The sequence below is a fragment of the Triticum aestivum genome, chromosome 7B, assembly GCF_018294505.1.
Source record: "Triticum aestivum cultivar Chinese Spring chromosome 7B, IWGSC CS RefSeq v2.1, whole genome shotgun sequence".
In the NCBI taxonomy this organism is placed as follows: Eukaryota; Viridiplantae; Streptophyta; class Magnoliopsida; order Poales; family Poaceae; genus Triticum; species Triticum aestivum.
This window is the reverse complement of record NC_057813.1, coordinates 189,083,584-189,104,949: the sequence shown is the minus strand read 5'-3', so window position 1 is coordinate 189,104,949 and position 21,366 is coordinate 189,083,584. Positions and strand designations below refer to the sequence as shown.

Genomic DNA, 21,366 nt, shown 5'->3' with positions numbered 1-21,366 from the left:
ATCTGTCATGGATACACTCACCCAATCCACGTCTACTAGCATAGCATGGCATAATAAGCAAACGTAGAAGTAACTCCCAAGGGTTCGATAATAAAACAGGAAATAGGTACTACCTCATCTACTTCCCAAAACCCACAATTTAAATCAGATCCTAACCATGCAATTGTTTGAGGATTGATCAAATGCAATAAAACTAGGTAGTAAAGAGGTATGATCAAAGTGTTACTTGCCTTGCTAATGATCTGTGAAACCTATAGATTCGAAGTAGCAAGCGGCGCACTCCGGGTACTCTATCACAAACAAACAAGCATACAATAAGTACTCATCTAATGCACGGGTAAAACTCAAATAAGATATCTAACCAGAAAGTTCAACTTAAGAACTCCGGTTTGCAAAAAGAATCAAATCGAACGAAGAATCAAAACACAAACGACGAAAGAAATGGGCTTCGTTTACTAATCTGGACCTAAGTCAAATTTTAACAGAAGCAAAAATTTGTTTTAGTTGGTTAAACAGAAAGAGGGTTTCGAGACGAAACTCTAGGCGCTTGAATCGTCTGATTCTGATAAACGAGCGAAATGATATACTAGAACGAAAATCGAATCAAAAATCGCGATCAGAAATAATCGCGGAAAATCCGAGAAAAAGAAAATCTGACGAACAGATTAAAGAACGAACGCTCGTTAACTGAAACTAAACGGTGAACTCGTCCGTTAAAATGAAAGAACGAGCGAACGCTCGCTAAATAAATAAACCGATAAAAATAAACCGATCTACTAAAAAAACGAAAACTAGGGTTTTCTAAAAAAAACGGATCGATTTCTTTAGAAAACCGGGTGGCGGGCGGCTACCTCGGCTCGGGCTCCGGTGATTCTCCATCGAGGTTGCGGGGCGGCGTGGGGTGGCGGGGCAGAGGCGGCTGGCGGTGGCGGCGGCTGCGGCGGCGGTGGAGTGCGGCGGCGGCGGCTGCGGCTTGGGGCTCCAGGGGGGCCGGCTTGATATTTAAAGGGGGGATGGCGGCTTGGGGGAGGGGGCAAGGCGGCAGCGGCGCGGAGGAGTCCGGCTCGGTCTTGGAGTCCGGGTCGATGGCGGCGCGGCGCGGGGAAGGCGGCGGCGGCTCGGGCGCGGCGCGCAGAAAATAATTTCTAGAAAAATAAATAAAAATCTAAAAATGCCAAAACAAATTTTCACCGTCTAAATAAAATATTTATAACAAGATGAACATTTTCCTGGCTCTAAAATGAAGTTTTGAAAATGTGCAAATTTTCCTAAATTCAAATAAAATAGCAAAAACTCCAAAATAAAACTTATTTGCTTTTTTATTGAATCCTCAATATTTCTTTAATTTGGGAAAGTCATTTTATTCCCTCTCTCATATTTTTATAATTGAAATAATTGAAGATAAAATAACTAAAACCAAATGATCCTGTTTTCAAAATTTGAGAAAACTCAAATATGAAAATAACCAAATCCCCAACTCTCTCCGAGGGTCCTTGAGTTGCGTAGAATTTCTAGGATCAAACCAAAGCAAGATAAAATATGATATGCATTGATGATCTAGTGTATAACAGTCCAAATTTAAAATTTGGGATGTTACATTGGAGAAGAGGATACAACAAACTGGTGTTGGTTTCTACACCAACTCAAGATATGTCTAGGAGGATGTGACGCCCTCGATTCAACCGTACACTAATCATACACGCAAACATGTACGATCAAGATCAAGGACTCACGAGAAGATATCACAAGACAACTCTAAACACAAATGAAAGACATACAAGCTTCATATTACAAGCAAGGGGCCTCGAGGGCTCGAATACAAAAGCTCGATACACAAGAGTCAACGGAAGCAACAATATCTGAGTACATACATAAGTTAAACAAGTTTTGCCTTAATAAGGCTAGCACGAACATCAACGATCAAAGAGGCAAGGTCTCCTGCCTAGGACCTCCTAACTACTCCTGGTCATTGGCGGTCCCCACATAGCAGCATCCGTCGGCGGTGGCATCTGGCTCCAGCGATCCACCATCTAGTTGCAACATCCGGAAAGAAGAAAGAAGGGGGAAAAGGGTAGCAAAGCAACCTGAGTACTCATCCAAAGTACTCGCAAACATCAAATCTATACCAAGTATGCATTGTATCAAATGAAAGGGGTGTATCTATGGACTAAACTGCAAAATGCCAGAATAGAGGGGAAGGCCTAGCCTATCAAAGAGTAGCATCTTAAAGCAGCTCCAAGCATCTTGCAGCATGTAGAAGAGTAAAGAATAGCAATTTATATTTAACAAACATGTTGTAACATTAACGACCAGAGATCCTTCCTCGACTTCCTGCGAGAAAGCAATCCCGGAGCCACATATCCATCACATATCTCAAGTATCCATTTCTAGTTGTATTAGATCAGGATATAAGTCTGAATGTCCGTTACCGTGGACAGGACTATTAATAGATAATCTTCCTTACAGGGGTGCACCATGTTTCCCAACACGTTTGATTACTCTAGCCGGACACACTTTTCTGAGTCAATGCCCGGCCTCGAAAGATCAACACGTCACAACCCTACCTAGGCTCAGTAGAGAGGTCCCCGCCGGTCTACATCCTAAGCATTCCAGGGTCTTGGGCCCATCGTCCGTTGTACTCTGGGTCATTATGCGATGAGCCGGGATGAGCACCACCTCATACTGGATGGCACTGGCCCGACGGGCCCACATTACTGAACTGGATGCCTCACAAAGCTTCGGTTGATACCACGACGTCGAGGCCCATAACTATTCTTGTGTGTTGGCTAGTGCGTAAAGACCAGAGGCCAACTCAAAACAAATACCCAAACCTGTTAGTGCATTGGGGGCTCGTGGAGATTAGCAGAGACTCACGATAATGTGACCCCGTCGCCCCGTCTCGTGGACTTACGGCAAGGGCCCAGAATGCCTGGTCGCGCCTCGTAGAAAACTCGCGGGTGCTCTACGGGCCCGCCTGACTTTCACATCAACTCGCGGGTACCTCTCAGGGCCGACCCGACTTCAACAAGGTCTCAAGTAAAGTACGGGTAACCATGTGTCCGAAACATCAAGGAGGAAAACCCGAGGAATCACCCTCGGTGGATTCTGTAATCATCAAGGTGAACGTAAGAGGAACCACCCTCGAGGTTCACACTTGAGGGGTTGCATGACAGAGTCGTATCGGGAGTGGTAAAGGAGGAGAATCACCCTCGATGACCACGACTGAATAGCTACACTACAGAGTCATCATCAGGAGTGCGTTACGAGGTATCACCCTCGGCACTCGATAGTAACTCTATAGAGCCAAGCAACAAAAGGGGTGTGATGTGATGTGAGGTGTCGGGTCTGGTCGTCGATCACGTTGATCAAGTCGTCGATGATGGAGCAGGGGCAACAAGAACAAGGTGGGGGTCACTGATGGATCACTAACCAACCTATACTAAGCAGTTTAGGATAAGCATGTAAGGTACAACAACAGGTACAAAAGCAGGCTATGCATCAAAATAGGAGCAATCAATTACAGTAGCAAAATCTAATGCAAGCATGAGAGAATGAAATGGGCGATATCGGGATGATCAAAGGGGGGGCTTGCCTGGAAGCTCTGTTGAAAGGGAAGAAGAGTCGTCGGTGGCGTAGACGATCACATGGGCATCGGCAGCGGTCTCGGGGTCTACCGGAGAGAAGAGGGGGAAGAAACAGTGAATACAGAGCAAACAAGTGCAATACTATGCATAAAAAGACAAAATGTGGTGCTAAAGGTGTTCTAACGCAGAGCTACACGATACTGGCGAAGGAGGATAACATCCAGGAAAGTTTTCCCAGGGTTAGGCATTTTCGGACAAATGAAACGGAGGGGAAATGTTCAATGTTCGCTATGCTAGGGACGTGAGGCGGACAAATGGACCGCATATTCGGATTCCTCTTGTCGTTCGAAGCAACTTTCATGTATAAAGTATTTTCATCCGAAATACGGATTATTTTATATGATTTTTTAAAGTTTTAAAATGATTTTCTAAATTTCTAGAATTAATTTAATTCGAATTAAAGCATAATACACTTTTTGTCACCTAGCACTACTCTAGCCAGAGTGTATGACAGATGGGGCCAGGGGTCCAGTCAGCATGCACACTCAGCATTTGACCAGTCAGCATTGACCGGTCAACAGGGTCAGCGGGGCCTACATGTCATTGACACATTGACTTAACATTTATTTTAACACGGTATTTAAAGGGAGGGACCCACTGTCATTTGGTACTACTAAACTAGACCTACAGTTAAATTAAACTAACATGGGAGGTAGCTTAAATGAGAATTAACCCCTAATCTAGAGAGAGGGCCAGCCCTACACACATGGGAACATCGGCCACACACACACGCTGTACACTCAGCACACACACACCTACAGAACACACACACACACACACACACACACAACACGCAGCAGCTTAGACCAGCAAGCAGGAGCTAGCGGGAGCAGCAGCGAGCAGCCGCACCTAGGAGCAGAAGCAGCGCCGCAAGCAGCAGTAGCGGCAGCAGCAAAATGGCAGCAGCCAGCGGTAGTAGCAGTAGGCAGCGGCTAGGAGCGTCAGCATCAACGAGCAGCAACACAACAAGCAGTGGGGACGCGTACATGGAAGCAACAACGAACGGCAGCTCGAACGAGCTTCGGCCGTGGTGGCCATGAGCTTGGGAACGACGGCTACGACGACGAAATCGAGAGGGTGAGAGGGGGTTTTGGAAGAGGAGCTCACAACGGTTCCAACGGAAGCGACGGGACGGCCGGAGGTGTACCGGAGACGAGGCAATCGACGACGGCGGCCGGCGATGTACGCGGCGAATAGGAGCTCGATGGCGAGCGCACGGGACGGATCCGCTCGATTTGATGCTCTGGATGGACGAAGAAGACGTTGGTAGTCCTCCTGGACTAGTCGGTGCGGCGAACGGTGGCCGGTGGCCGTGTCAACGACGGGATCGCGTTGACGAACATGCGGGCAAGAGAAGCAGAGTGGGATAGGGCGAACGAGGGGGAGTGCTCGATCTAGGGTTGCCCAGGGGGCTCGGGGAGGTTCTTATCCGCGCGTGGTGGCTCGGGATGGCCCCCACGGCGACAGCCCGGCCGGCGGATGGCCACCACGCCCTCCCCTGCCTCCTGTAGTTTTTTTTTTTTTGAGACAAACCCTGCCTCCTGTAGTGAGGTAGGGGATGGTGGAGGCAGGCTGGGCTGTGGTGTACAGTAGCTAGCAGGCCTAAGTGCACAGTGCACTTCGACCTTTTTCTTTTCTTTTTTTTTATTTTCGTTTTAGCTTTTATTTAATTTTCTTTACTGTTTAATTTTATTTTCACATTACTTTAGTTAAGCAAAATACAAAACTAGTTTTTTAATTAGTATTATTAAATATACTACTGCCACAAAAAGTTTAACCCTAAACAAAATAGTTTAATATTTCATAAATTATAAAAGACATTTATTTAATTGTTTAAGCCACTGTTTTATTTATTTTAGGGCATTTAAGCACTTTATAAAAATTTGGTTTCTTTACCATAAATATCCATGATTTATTTGTCACAATTTGTACTGTTTAGTTTTGACATTTGAAAACTTTTAACTTTTGACTTTAATTTAAATTTGAATTTGAACTGGATTGAATCTAAGCAGGATTTAGCAACAGTAAAAGCGATGACATGGCACCATTAACGGGGAATTACCGTAGCTTAATTATCCGGGCGTTACAGAGGAGAAGTTGGACAATTTGGTCCTTATACTATCATGTCAGATAGACAGAAGGTATGCATGCATCTTCTTGTTTATCTTTAGGCAAATATGCTATGTTATAGTCAATAGCTTGAGTACTCCAGTAGCTTAGTATGCTATGTTATGTCAGCAGGGACTACTAAATGCACTGAATCAAGTATTTCCAAACTACCACCAAAGATTTTGCCTTAGACACCTGTATGCAAACTTTCAGAATGGTGGGTTTAGGGGGGAGGGAGATCTTAAGAAATGCATGGATAATGCCAGGTATGCTTATAACCAACACATGTATAACATTGCAATGAATGATCTGAAAAATGGGAGTCAGGAAGCTTGAAAATGGCTGAGTGGAATACCTAAAAAACATGGGCTAGGCATGCTTTTGACACTAACTGCAAGACATACTTGGTTTTTAACAACTTATCTAAGGCGTTCAACAAGTACATCCTTGTGTTTAGGAAAAAAACTATTAGGACTATGATTGATGGTATTAACATTGGTGTAGAGACGCCCTATACAAACAGTTTTTACCGACCCAGAAATCATCGATGATAGGCCATCTAGTCACACACACGGGCAAAAAGAGCTCGTGTGAGATCGGACGAGCCATCGGAGACAATTATACATGCCCAATCGTTTGCGTCCATATGTATATCCACACAATGAATCCTAGACAAATGTTTTCATTTGTATATACATCCCACACAGTGAATCCCAGATAAATGTTTCCGTTCGTATGTATATCACACACAATTTTTTATGTGGAAACGTTTGTGCAAGGTGGCCTAACGCAAACATTTTTTGGGCGGAAGTCGTGTGTGATTGTTCATTGATCCAACATGCCTACTTTCTAGATTCTGTGTGGGTTGTTTGAGTTCATCACCCACCATGTTATCTGAGAAACCGTCTACAAAGGAAAAACCCAATAAGCAGGCTAATTGGCCTATTATTGACAATCCATTTAGTAATCAAATTGACATTTCATATTAAATACACCATATATTTCATATCCGTATTACAGAAACCAAGATTTCATAATTGAGTTACATTAGAGTACAACATCAAATAGCTTCATCATTCATTTACACCATATAGGCATATAGGTAGCTATGTCATTACACAACAGCACCAAGTTTCACATGCAACATCTAAAACCTTTGGAAAGTAGCATCATACATGGTAAATATACAGATGAATCTCATCTCGAATACTGCTGAAGCGGAAGGAGAATTTGAGCCTTCAGTGATGTTGAATGTCCTTGCAACTTTAGGCCAGTGGCTATCGATAATTATCCACCCAAGCTTCGTCATCTTGAGGAAGACTTCAATATTGTACTGTGTGTCATGGATTTAACACGACAGATGCCCTTGTGAAAGGACTTAGGTGTGGAGCCATCGCAACATAGTTTAGCTCGAAGGGGTTGAGCGGTACGAAGGACACAAGGGTTTACCCAGGTTCGGCTCCTCACAACGAGGTAAAAGCCTATGCCTTGCTTCTAGTTGTATTGCTCGAGTATCGATTACAAGGGAGCGATTACGCTTGACCTAGCTATCTATCAATTGTTTCTTGAGTTAATCCGCCACCAGGTCTCGCCTTTATATACACAGGTCGAGGTCCAGCGGCTTACAAGAGTCCACGTCGGGTCACACAATGTAACCGACTCTGGTTCTAACTTCCTTGCCTTACAGAGCAAGTCATCATCGGGCAGCTCATAACTTCAGGGTCTAGAGTCGCCTCCGGGTCTTGGGCCTCCAATAAGCCTGCCTATGAATCGTCATCTTCACGTCCTTCTTGGGCCCGCTTGGGCCCGTTGCCATAAATCGCCAACTGTATAACCCGGCTCCTCCTGGGCAGGTCACATCGTGGGTTTATATCCCCAACATTGGGCCCCAGATTGATTTGAACCTATTCATGTCAATCTTCATCCTTTGGTTGGCGAATCTCTTAAACCCTTTCAACATTTAAACTGACAAACCTTCATGACCCGCCATGACGAAAGGTGACTTCACATTATTAATTTCAGAAAAAACCCATGACATCATAATAGATCTTTTTATTAATCAGCCACTCCGTGAATTGAGGCGCCTGCACCGTTGAGATAATCATGTTGCCCCCTCGATTTCCACGCATGCCATTTTACCATTTCCTTATAAATAGGGACATGGGTCCTTTCATTTCACTTTTACCCCGCCCCTCTCTCTTCTTCTTCCTCCTGGCGTCAACCACCATTGTCGGAGCTCTGCCGCCCCAGTTGACCGCCGCAAACGGCTCCATCCAGACCGCTGCATCAACTTGATCGGACTAGAGCACGGTAGCATACTTCCGCTCTTCACAACATCCCCATGTACTTCTTCTCCCCTTTATCAGATCCACATTAGATCAGTCTTGTTCATAGGGTTCGTCAGAGTTCTTCAGAGCTCGTCCCAATCCAACCATTTATTGCTTGAGAATGTATAACTTCCCAAAAAAACAGAGGTTGTATGGTAGTAGCTTTTATCCCTTCCGTCATATCCTGTGTAGATCCCATCTCCTTAACCAACCAAACAGTTAGGTCTTCAGTTCTTCACTGCCATGCTTTAATTTAGCCATTTTTTTATTTTTAGAGCTACAGTAGATCCAAAATTTTCGGCAAAAATTTTGAAACTTGTTTGTCCCACACTCAGCAGAATTTCATCAATCTTAGATTCATATATGACCGCCCTGCCAATGCTATTCAGGCGCCTTAGATAATAATCTCATAACCCGCCAGTCTTTGAACTAGCTTAACTGTAACATGTAATCCGTCCGGGCTCCGAAAACGTTTCTGCAATTTGACTCATCAATGTGTTGCTCATAACTTGACAATCACACCTTATAATTAAGGTATTTCTTAGTTGTATTTGTCCCGCCCTTCAATGCACAAACGTCTTGTGATGCACTCATAGCTATGACCCGTCATGTATTCATAATTAATTTGCAGTCATTTGAATTGTCATATTCACCTTTAGTCAATAGTATAGCTCCAACTCACCACCTTATACTTCCTGGCCGTAATTTTTTAACTGCCAAAAAATGACCATTGTCAACTAGGAATGGTCTAATACGTCTCCAGCGTATCTATAATTTTTGATTGTTCCATGCTATTATATTATCTGTTTTGGGTGTTTTATATGCATTAATATGATATTTTATATTATTTTTGGGACTAACCTATCAACCTAGAGCCCAGTGCCAGTTTCTGCTTTTTCCTTGTTTTTGAGTTTCGCAGAGAAGGAATTTCAAACGGAGTCCAATTGACCTGAAAATTTACGGAGATTATTTTTGGAAAATATAAAAAAATACTGGAATGAAAAGATATCGGAGAAGAGTCCCGAGGCCACCACAAGGGTGGAGGGTGCCCCCCTAGGGCGTGCCCTCCGTCCTTATCGTCGCCTCATGGGCCCCCTTGACTTTTCCCTGACGCCAACACTTCCTATAAATCCCAAAACCTCTAGAACAGAACCTAGATCGAGAGTTCCGCCGCCGCAAGCCTCTGCAGCCACCAAAAACCAATCAGGACCCTGTCCTGGCACCCCGCTGGAGGGGGGAATCAACCGGTGGCCATCTTCATCATCTCGGCGGTCTCCATGACAAGGAGGGTGTAGTTCACCCTCGGGGCTGAGGGTATGTACCAGTAGCTATGTATTTGATCTCTCTCTCTCTCTCTCTCTCGTGTTCTTGATATGGCACGATCTTGATGTACCACGAGCTTTGCAATTATAGTTGAATCATATGGGGTTTCTCCCCCTCTACCTTCTTGTAATGGATTGGGTTTTCCCTTTGAAGTTATCTTATCGGATTGAGTCTTTAAGGATTTGAGAACACTTGATGTATGTCTTGCATGTGCTTATCTGTGGTGACAATGGGATATTCACGTGATCTACTTGATGTACGTTTTGGTGATCAACTTGCGGGTTCCGTGACCTTGTGAACTTATTGTAACAACCCGGATTTGGTAGAATCCAAGTCTCTCTGCTTAATGTGCTATCCCTGGATCATAGCTAGCACACACAGTAACAAAAATGAATATCAGTAAGATCTACTACGATGGTAGATCCAGATATATATAAGTCATACCTTAGGCACAGCTCAAGCTGGCAGATAATACAGCGGAATTATACGTAGTCGCTAAGTTAGGCTCCATCAACGCCACTGGGCTCATGGAGTGTAGACCATAACCCTATCGTCTCTTAATCTGTCGAGATCTGCACATGATAGGTGCAGATGAGTACGTGGAATGTACTCGCAAGTTGCAAAGAAAAGTATAATAGATTATATATGCAGGGCAAGTATTGGTGGACGTTTCCTTTGCATAAAGCCAACTTTCTCCTATACTAAATTTTGTAAACTTATTTTGAAATAAAATAGTTTTTAGTATAAAAGTCAGAGTGACACATGGATATACGCACCAGTGCTCATTCTCCAAAATTAGTGAAAACATCTAGGTTGAAGTGAAACACAATCACTGTGCTCAATCCTCAACTTAACTCTTAAACATATTTTTAGAAACGAGAGGGGAGATTCTTATTCAGTCCAAGTCTTCAGTTGCTCAAATTGCCCATAACCGAGGGCATGGCTAATCGATTAGGTTTAACCCTCTGCAGAGGTCGTACACGTTCCCCACATGACACAACCAACCCCGTTTATCGTTACACACTTGGGTGTACGACTAGGAGGAGATTGTGACGAAGCCTTTCCGTAACAGCCCCCTATACCTGACCAAGCCGCCCGCAACTTAGGCAACGAAAGCCCCTCTCCGATGGCGGTCCTACGGTAAGGGTTTCCCATTAGTACTAAGCTAAGCCAGAGACCATAGTAGCATGTGGCTGTACTGGAAGCTACATCGATCTGTACTTGGAAGATCTCATTCCCCTGGACGACAGTCCCCACCAAAAACCTGTGTGCAAGACCCTAGTCGGGCGCATTCACTACAAGACCCCGATGGGCACAATCACTTGTAGACGCTCCCGTCATACCATTCCGCCCAGGGAGTAGAAGTAAAATAATATATAATTTTGTTTTAAAAAGATTTTCTCAAAACTTTGCTCCAAAGAGAGCAAGTTTAAGGTTTAAAACAAGTTTGGTTTTCATCCCACCCATTTTGTGCAAGCGTGGCCAAGCATGGTGGTGGTCTTGAACCTATGGCTCTAGCTAAAATTAATATTTGCAAAACTTTTATAAAACATGCTGAAAGCACAAGTGCTCCCTGGGTGATTTTGGTAATTAATGTCAACATATCTCTTGTTGGACTAATACTTTCATCTAGCATATTTCAGATAAGTCCAACAGTGGAGTGGGTTGGACAAGAGGATGTGGAACCCCTTCAAGATGCTAAGGACAAAGGATTGGCTCAAGTTCAAAGCTCAGGACTATACATTTCACTTTAGTGATCCAAGATCACATTGAGTCCATAGGAAAGCCAATACTATTAAAAGGGGATGAGGTGTTGCTTAATGGCTTGCTTGCTCAAAGTGCTTAGTGATATGCTCCAAAGCCCCCAGCCACTTTCTCATATCCACATATGTCCCAAACCAAAAGTCAAACTCGGCCCCATCAATTTGAACCATTCGGCCTCACTGAGTTCATTTGACATAGCCACTGCCAGAGACCCTAATCAATTTGGTCACATCGATGGGATCTCGTTCTCACCGAGATGGGATTCCAATCTCTCGGTTCTCCATTGCAATAATTTCGGTCTCACCAAAATTATGCAATCGGTCCCACCGAGTTTGCCTGACCAACTCTTTGTTTTTCTTATTACCAAATCGGTCCCACCGAGTTTGTGTAATCGGTCAGACCGAGATGAGGTTTTACCCTAACCCTTGCACATCGGTCCCACCGAGTTGATCATATCGGTCCCACCGAAATGCCTAATGGTCACATTATGAACTAAATCGGTCCGACTGAGTTCTATGATTCGGTCCCACCGAGTTTGGTAAATTGTGTCTAACGGTTAGTTTTTGTGTGGAGGCTATATATACTCCTCCAGCCTCTCCTGATTCGTGAGGGAAGCCATCAGAACATACGTACACTTACATCATTCATTTTCTGAGAGAGAACCACCTACTCATGTGTTAAGGCCAAGATATTCCAATCCAACCATATGAATCTTGATCTCTAGCCTTCCCCAAGTTGCTTTCCACTCAAATCATCTTTCCACCAAATCCAATCCTATGAGAGAGAGTTGAGTGTTGGGGAGACTATCATTTGAAGCACAAGAGCAAGGAGTTCATCATCAACACACCATCTATTACCTTTTGGAGAGTGGTGTCTCCTAGATTGGTTAGGTGTCACTTGGGAGCCTCTGTCAAGATTGTGGAGTTGAACCAAGGAGTTTGTACGGGCAAGGAGATCGCCTACTTCGTGAATATCTACCCTAGTGAGGCAAGTCCTTCATGGGCGACGACCATGGTGGGATAGAAAAGTTGCTTCTTTGTGGACCCTTCGTGAGTGGAGCCGTCCGTGGACTCGCGCAACCGTTACCCTTCGTGGGTTGAAGTCTCCATCAACGTGGATGTACGATAGCACCACCTATCGGAACCACGCCAAAAATCTCCGTGTCTCCAATTGTGTTTGCACACTCCAATCCCATCCGTTTAGTTTCTTGCAAGTTGCATGCTTTACTTTCCGCTGCTCATATAATCTTTGAATGCTTGCTTGATATGTATTGTGAATGGTGAAACTTGTGCTTAAACTCCACCTCAACTTGAAAAGCTTAAAAACTGCCAACTTTGTGTGCTGAGGGTCTATTCACCCCCCTCTAGACACCTCTTATCGATCCTTTCAATTGGTCTCATAGCTTTGGTCTCCATTGCTTTGGTTTAATCACCATTGGAGGAAGATGGATGAGTCTACATTGGGGAGTCTTAGACATAGAGTGCCTATACTTGATGGAGAGTACTTTCATGAGTGGAAAAATGAGATGCTTGTGATTTTCAATGAATATTCATTTGAACAAGTACATTCCTAGCCCTTGTGCACCTCATGTTGACCCTATGCATCCTACCCTTGATGAGTCCATTGACATGATTCGCAATCTTAGAACTGTTAATCTTATCACTAGAGGTTTGCCTAGAAACTTGATTGGTTGCTTGCCTACTCTTGATTGTGCCTACACTATATGGAGATTTCTTGAGGAACATTTTCCAAACTATTCCTTGCAAAACTTAGATGAAATCCTTCATAAGTCCATTGCCTTGAGTAAGATGAATTCCAATGATCCTAAGTTTGGTGATTGTCTATTTGAGCTTACGAATCTTATGCGTGCCAAAGGAGATGTTGGAATTATTAGCAATATTATTTCTGAAGATATTAGAATTCATAGAGATGAATATTGTCATGATCATTTATCTAATGAATTACCCTCTCTAGGAATTGATCCACCACATGACGATGTTGAACATGGATACTATGATGAGGATGATGATAGTGACTATGATCTTGATGATGCAATGAGACACTTTGGTCTTATGGCAAATCTTCTCGGCTACATGGTAGGAGGAAAGGAGTGGGTCCTTGATAGTGGATGTGCCGATCACATGACCAGAGATAAAGATATGTTTCGTGAGCTTGCTGAAAACAACGACCCTTGAAAGTATGTCACTTTTGGTGATAACTCAAAGGGTAAGGTGGTTGGCCTCGGTAAGGTGGCCATCTCACATGATAGCTCCATAAAAAATGTTATACTCGTTGAATCTCTTGGCTATAATCTGCTTTCTGTATCTAGACTAGCTGACTTTGGTTTCAATGTCCTATTTACTAAAGTAGATTGCCAAGTGTTTCGTAGAGATAATCATAAAATGGTCTTTACCGGCATACGTAGAGGTGATCTATACATTGTTGATTTCACTAAAAAGGCTCAACCTAGAACTTGCTTAATTGCTAAATCTTCTAAAGGCTGGTTGTGGCATAGACGGCTGGGTCATGTGGGCATGCGAAACCTTGACAAGCTTATTAAAGGTGATCATATCCTTGGTGTTAAAGATGTTATATTTGATAAGGATAGACTTTGCAGCACTTGCCAAGCAGGAAAACAGGTTGGAGGAAGCCACCCCGTGAAGAACATCATGACCACGAGAAGACCGCTCGAGCTACTTCACATGGATCTCTTCAGTCCCAATGTCGGTGTCAAAACCGGCAGATCTCGGGTAGGGGGTCCCAATTTGTGCATCTTAGGCTGATGGTAACAGGAAGCAAGGGACACAATGTTTACCCAGGTTCGGGCCCTCTCGATGGAGGTAAAACCCTACTTCCTGCTTGATTAATATTGAAGATATGTGGAATACAAGAGTAGATCTACCACGAGATCGTAGAGGCTAAACCCTAAGAGCTAGCCTATGATGGTATGATTGTAATTGTGATCGGCCTTCTAAGGACCATGCTCTCCGGTTTATATAGACACCGGAGAGCTAGGGTTTACATGGAGTCGGTTACAAGGAAGGAAATATAATATTCGGATTGCCAAGCTTCTCTTCCACGCAAAGGAGAGTCCCATCCGGACACGAGCCGAAGTCTTGAGTCTTGTATCTGGACGCTTCTATAGTCCGGACGATGAATACAGTCCGGCTGTCCGGATACCCCCTTATCCAGGACTCCCTCAGTAGCCCCTAAACCAGGCTTCAATGGCGATGAGTCCGGCGCACAATCTTGTCTTCGGCATTGCAAGGCGGGTTCCTCCTCTGAATAGTCGAAGGTGATTATCGAACATGTAGGTTGTGTCCGGATCTCCAAGATGATCTTCACACACTCTTAGCATAAATCCGCTCCGCTGGCAATCTTCGTACGTCGTGCCCTTGCATCGTGACCTGGTCCAATACAAACTAGCGTTTCCTGCTCCACCTCGATTCGCGTTGCGAGGCGGTTTTATCGGCACGTCCTGCCAAAGTAGAGATCGTGTCCCTCTTAATACATGATCTTTCATCAATATGGGCGTATGTGACCCCACGGCGACTGTTGGTATAATTCCGTGTTTCTTTTTAGATAAGTCTCAAGCGGTCACGCTAAGGACTCTTGGTATTCATCCCTTTTATAAAGGGGCCAAGGCCTACGCCTTGTTTCCACCTCTCCTGCTCCTTCTCGCACCTCGAGCTCCATCGCTCAAAACCTAAGCTCCAACCCCCCAGATCCTCCAGTATGTCTGGATCTGACGCAGCAGGCCGGTGGGTGGCCTCCTCAATTCAGGAGGAGGATATTGCAAAGATGAGGGAGGTTGGATACCTGTCTGCTGATATCCAGCACAGGCTTCCTGCTCCGGGGCAAGTCATCCCCACGCCGGAGCTCAATGAGAGCGTCGTGTTTACTCCTCACTTCCTTCGAGGCCTAGGCCTCATCCTCGACCCCTTTGTGAGGGGGCTTATGTTCTACTATGGCTTGGATTTCCATGATATGGCTCCGGACGCCATCCTCCATATCTCGTCTTTCATTATCGTGTGCGAGGCTTTCCTCCATGTCAACCCACACTTCGGCCTATGGCTAAAGACCTTCAATGTGAAGCCGAAGATGATCGGGGGGCGACATGTGGAGTGCGGAGGCGCCATAATAAGCAGGAACGCCGATGCCCCATGGCTAGAGGGTTCTTTTTCGGAAGTGTCCGACGTATGGCAGCGGAGATGGTTCTATGTCACCGCTCCCAGAGGCACGAAGTGGGTAGCTGCCCCTGAGTTCCGCTCAGGCCCTCCATCACAGTTGGCGTCTTGGACCGATGTGGGACGGAGTTATGGGCCTGCTGGCGATGTACCAGAACTGCATCCAGGAGCTTATTAGGAGAGACATAAATCTTGTCAGCATAATTCAAGTAATGCTAGTCCGGCGGAGATTGCCGTGCAAACGTCGGTCTCTCCGCATGTGGGAGTTTAATCTGGAAGGTCCGCGGACTATGAAGCACTTCTTCGGCTTGACGCTCGAAGGGATGTGTAAATTATTTTTTGGACCACAAGCAAAGTGTCCGGACACCACCGAGGATGCGGGCCTAAGCTGCAATAGCCTAGATGCCCAAGTAAGTAACCTTAAAGTCGGACACTTCATTTATATTCATAATGATTATTATTCTAACACTCTCTCCGCGGCCAGGAATGGCTTGACAAGGCGAAGAGAATCAGGTGTCCGGCCCCACTTCCTGAAGGCTCGCCTGGTCCCACCATTGCAAATATGCTGGACCGGGCGCTCAGCAAAATCCCATCAGAGAAGGACGAAGGAAAGGGCAGTGAAGCCGAACTTCACGCGCTGTGCATCCAGATCGGGGAAACCGCTAATCCTCTTATGGAGGATAGTCGGGAAGAGAAGGTCAAAGCCTCCTCCCCATGCGGGAAGAAGAGGGCCGCCTCCGAAGATTTGGAGGCGGAGACGCCCAAGCAAGGGAAGAAATCATCACCAAGGGGATCTGCCACAACGGGCGCCCTTACCACGTCATGCCCACCAACGGGCCAGCCCTCCAACGAGCCGTAAGTCATTCATTAATTCGAAGGTGAGATGTTACTCCGAGATCCATAACCAGGACTTCGTTTTTTGTAGTCTAGCAAGCAGCTCTTCTCAACAGAGTTCGTCTTCGGGGGACCTTTCCGGAGATGATGGAGAGCGAAACCCCACCCAACTCTCCGCCTCATGAGGCGGGCGACACAGAGGTGTCATCACGGAGGAGTCCGGATATACCAAAGCCGAAGGCAAGTACGTCAGCCGCCCTGAGCCCGGAGCATTTGGCTCCCGCGGGGGGCGATGAGAAGGGTCCGGCAGTTTAGTGTCCGGCCGGACATACTGATGGGCCGTCTGGAGCAAGCCGCGCTCTCAGAGGAGCACCGCTCTTTAATGAGCACGATGCTCATGAAGATTTCATCTGCTACCAGTGGCTTGCATGAGGCATTTACAAGCCTGCTCAAAGACTTTGAGGTATGTAAAAAATGCACAACTTTTTGGTTATGAAGCACGCGCTAGGTGTGCTTCCTATAGATAGTAGCCCCTGAGACTCTGGTTGTCCGCCATAGGCGGCAAACGGGGGATCGTATACTGATGGCTGCGCCGTACATGTGCGCAGGTATACAAGGATCCGGCAGCCGACCAGTCTGTCGCAGTTACCGAGCTAAGGAGGAAAATCGGATCCATCGATGCCGATATCACGCTGGTGAATAAACGACTTGAGGAGTCCCAGGGTATGTGCTTGGTTTTTATTATAATGTGTAAGAAAATGCCAAAGCGGCATAATGTTAATGCAATATGTGTGCACTGCAGATGGTGCCGCTGCCGTGGAGGCCCTGAGGGCAAAACTTGCTCAAGCCAAGGAACAGGGTCGAGCTACCAATGCGGCTGCCCTAAAGGCGGCCAAAGAGTTGAGAGCCGAACAGGCTGCTCGTCGCTGAAGCGAGGAAAAGATAGCCGAAATGGTTGAAGAGTTAAAAAATGCCGCCGACCGGTACACACTCCTTGAAAAGGAGAATAAGGCTAGTTCAGCGAAGCTGGACAAGGCATGTAATGCCGCCAAGGAGATGCGGACCGGGATCCGGAGTATGCAGGAGGAGCTCCAACAAGCTGACAAAATCGTGGCTGGGGGCTCGTACTTACTGCGGAAGAAGTTCTTGGATCCGAAGTATGCTCCCCTGGCGGGTCGCATGAGTCCTGCAGACACATATGCGGACTTGGCTAATAATACAGCTGATGCTGTCAAGTTCTTCAAGGGTCAAGGCGATGAAGAAGTGGAGAAGCTTTTCTGGTCGCAATTCAATGCTCCCACTCGCCCGCTGCCACTGAATGAGAAGGTGGCTGCTATGGCGGAGCTCCACAGGTTGTCCGGACTTGCAATGCAGTCTGTGATAGACCATCTTTGGCCGAAGGGGCCTAAGCCGGACAACTACTTTGGTTTGGTGCAACAATTCCTTGGAGCCGTGTCCCGGATTGACGCCGTGAGAAGGGCGGCGTGCATAGAAGGTGCGCGGATGGCTCTAGCCCGCGTTAAAGCATACTAGACGGATATGGAGGCCACTGTAATAGTGAGCCAGGATCCGGCGGGAGTCCAACATCCGGCCGAGCACTACTTGGCGCAAGTCACAGAAGGTGCCCGCCTAATAGAGGCGCAGTGCTCGAAGAGTGTTTTATTCGAGTGATAAGTCGAATCATTGTAGAAAACAATGTTTAGTTTAATTATGAGGCTATGTTTATACTTGTGCCTGGAAGTATGATTGTCCTCCCTTTGTGGCTATTCTTATATGTATAAGTAGTCTGAAAGATAGCAGTCGTTGGCTTCAGCCCCCTCGCGGACAATGCGGGGGTGTTTGCGAAAAAAATATGCATAATCACACTTTATCCAACGTCTTGGTCTGTTAAGGAGGTGATCGCACACCGAACTAGGCAACCGGACTATATAGCTGTAACACTTTCGCTTAGTCATGGGAGTCTAATGGTGGGGCTACTATTTATCCCCTTGTACCTCCATGTGCATCCGAATACGGGCGTGTGTGTACATGGCCGTGAAACGGCCCTTTGTTAAGGCGGAGGAATCTTTAGGGATTCCGGTGAGTCTTCGAGTGGTTGAATAGTCTCTCGCTATATCATGACGGTCAGTTTTTGGCTTTCTCTACTGAGGCGCTCATCCGCAATAACCAGGGCACAATCGCAGTAGTTCTCCTTTGGCCTGCCTTAGCCGGATGATAGCGGAACGTAAGGCGGCAAACCCAGGAGCCGGGCAAACCCAACATTTTGACCAAAGACATGATTCGGAGCTGATGCATATACGGCCAAACTCGTGACGCCAAACACTCTCGAGGGTATTCGGTCTTTCGTAAAAGAAGATAGGCGAACAAGAGCCTATTTTAAGCCCTTTATTTCTAGGTACGTGCAATTTAGTCTGCCATGGCCAAATGCCAAAAACGGCAGTATCCTCTGTGGGTATAGAACCCATGGGATGGTTAAACAACAAGAGGCAGTAAAAAAGGTTTACATAGGGGTTTAATCTAAAAAGAAACCTGTTGCACGGGGCCCTGCTGCACGTCTGTGCCTTTGTCTCCGTTGTGCCGTATCTTGGAAGGGTATCGCACGAACATTGTCTGCAAAAAGGAAAAAACTCGTAGGAGGGTGCAACGTAAGTATGCGATCAGTAATAAGATTGTAAGCTGTTGGCCTGCCAATAAGGTTGAGCCAAGCGTGGGGCTGTATTAAACATAGACAGCCCCTGGTTTCCCTTATGGGATTACATATACAGTGCCCTGTTTGAATCTATCCGGGCTACCGGACTCGTCTAACCGTGTCTGTGGTCGTAATGACCAATCATGTTTTCTAAAACTGGAGGCCGCTTATAGTCCGGCCGCCAGGGCCGTCGCATATTCCTCTGCGCGTGAAGGGCGCTTTATGATTCCGCTAACGGTGATGACGCCACGGGGACCGGGCATCTTGAGAGTAAGGTGGCCATAGTGCGGCAATGCGTTGAAGCGGGCGAAGGCTGTCCTTCCTAGCAATGCATGATAGCTGCTTTGGAAGGGTGCGATAATGAAGAGCAGCTCCTCACTTCTGGAGTTGCCTGGGGAGCCGAATGTTACTTCCAGCATGACAGAGCCCCTGGCGCGGGCTGCAACGCCTGGTATCACCCCTTCAAAGGTGGTGTTGCTTTGTTTAATTCTGGATGGGTCTATCCCCATTCTGCGGATAGTGTCCTTGTATATTAAATTGAGCCCACTGCTGCCGTCCATGAGGACATAGGTGAGACGGTATCCGTCGATTAGTGGGTCAAGCACCAAGGCCTGTGATCCTCCGCGCCGAATAGTAGTTCGGCCATCCGTGTGATCGTAAGTGATCGGACGAGATATCCAGTAGTGAGACGTGGGTACGACGGGCTTTACATCGTGCACTTCTATGGACGCGCGTTTATGCCCTCTCGTGGATGTGCGAGTCACGTGGATCATGTTTACTGTTTTAACCTCTGGCGGGAATTTTTTCTGTACCCCAATGTTCGGCTGGTGAGGTTCATCCTCGTCTTCGCTTGGTGCGCCCCTCCCCTTGTGTTCGGCGTTTAATTTGCCGACCTGCTTGAAAACCTAGCACTCTCTATGGGTGTGGTTTGCAGGTTTTTCAGGGGTGCCATGAATTTGGCATAGTCTGTCTAGGACTCTGTTCAGATCAGACGGTCCGTCTTTAGTGCCTTTGAATGACTTCTTATTCTGATCAGGTTGAGAGCCCCTAAATCCAGCATTAACCGTCGTGCTATCCGGGCTCTCTTCCTTGTTTTGGCCTTTGTTTTTATTACGTCGTGGCTTACCGTTGCCATCCCTTAGTTCGGATGTGCTGGGGTCGCTGGTGCCTTTACGGGCCAACCAGCTATCCTTACCCGCGAAAAAGCGGGTCATAAGGCTTGTTAAGGCTGCCATTGTCCTTGGCTTTTCTTGGCCGAGGTGTCGGGCAAGCCATTCGTCACAGATGCTGTGTTTGAAAGCCGCTAAGGCTTCGGCGTCCGGACAGTCGACAATTTGATTCTTCTTAGTGAGGAATCTATTCCAAAGCTTGCGGGAGGACTCTCCGGGCTGTTGGATTATGTGACTTAGATTGTCTGCATCCGGAGGCCGGACATAAGTCCCTTGAAAGTTGGCCCTGAAAGAGTCTTTGAGTTCCTCCCAACTCCCGCAGTTTTATCGCTATTTTATTTGAATTAGGAAAAGACGCGTTTTTCAAAATTGCATTTAGGGCCCAAATAAATGTTCATCTTGTCCGGCTTATTTTTAGAGGACTGGAAAAATTTATTTCGGTATTTTTGGAGTCCGTTTAGTATTTCTTTTCTTTCTTTTTCTGCATGTCATAATTATTTTAAAAAAAAGTCAACCGACCTAGCCGGGCCGTGCCTGACTAGGACTCCAGCCCGACAGACCTTTAAGAGGCGAGGCCCGAGCCGCCTCAAACCCTAGCCTCGCCTCGCCCGATCCGCCACCGCCGCCAGCCGCCGCCCGCGCCGCCGCCAGCCGCCACCGCCGCGAGTCCCACCACCGTCGCCAGAGCCCCACACCACCAGAGCCCCGCACCACTGGAGCCGCCCTCCTGCCGCCGCCGATCCCGCCGTCGAGGTAGCCACCGGATCAGCCGCCGTGTTTTTAAAAACCGTTCGTTTTTTTCAAAACCCTAGATCCGTTTTTTTAGATCGGTTCGTTTTTTTTCTTGGTTTAGTTATTTAGCGGACGTTCGTCCGTAAGTTCGTTTTAACAAACGGTTTTCGTCGTTTAGCCGCAGACAGCGAACGTTCATTCGTTAGCCTATTCATCACTTTTTCTTTTTCTCGGATTTTTCGCGATTATTTCCGATCGCGATTTCTGATCCGATTTTCGTTCGAGTATAACTTTTCGCTCGTTTATCGAAATCACGCGATTCAAGCGCCTAGAGTTTCGTCTTGAAGCCCTCTTTCTGTTTAACCAACTCAAACAAGTTTTTACTATTGTAAAATTTTGACTTAGGTCCAGATTAGTAAATGCAGCTTGTTTCTTTCGCCGTTTGAGTTTCGTTGCTTCGTTTGATTTGATTCTTTTTGCAAACCAGATTTCTTAAGTTGAACTTTCTGGTTAGACCTCTTATTTGAGTTTTACCCGCTTGCTACTACGAGTCTCTAGGTTTCACGGATCATCAGCAAGGAAAGTAAC

At 46.3% G+C, this 21,366-nt stretch overlaps 1 long non-coding RNA gene across 1 annotated transcript; it reads right to left on the bottom strand.

Moving 5' to 3' along the window:
• Positions 1 to 1,809: 1,809 nt before the first annotated feature.
• LOC123159300 (uncharacterized) lies at positions 1,810 to 5,147 on the bottom strand. The gene is made up of 2 exons (XR_006479623.1): positions 4,752 to 5,147; positions 1,810 to 3,670 (listed from the first exon to the last, which is right to left on the bottom strand). It is a non-coding gene; the product is annotated as an uncharacterized lncRNA (long non-coding RNA).
• Positions 5,148 to 21,366: the final 16,219 nt, after the last annotated feature.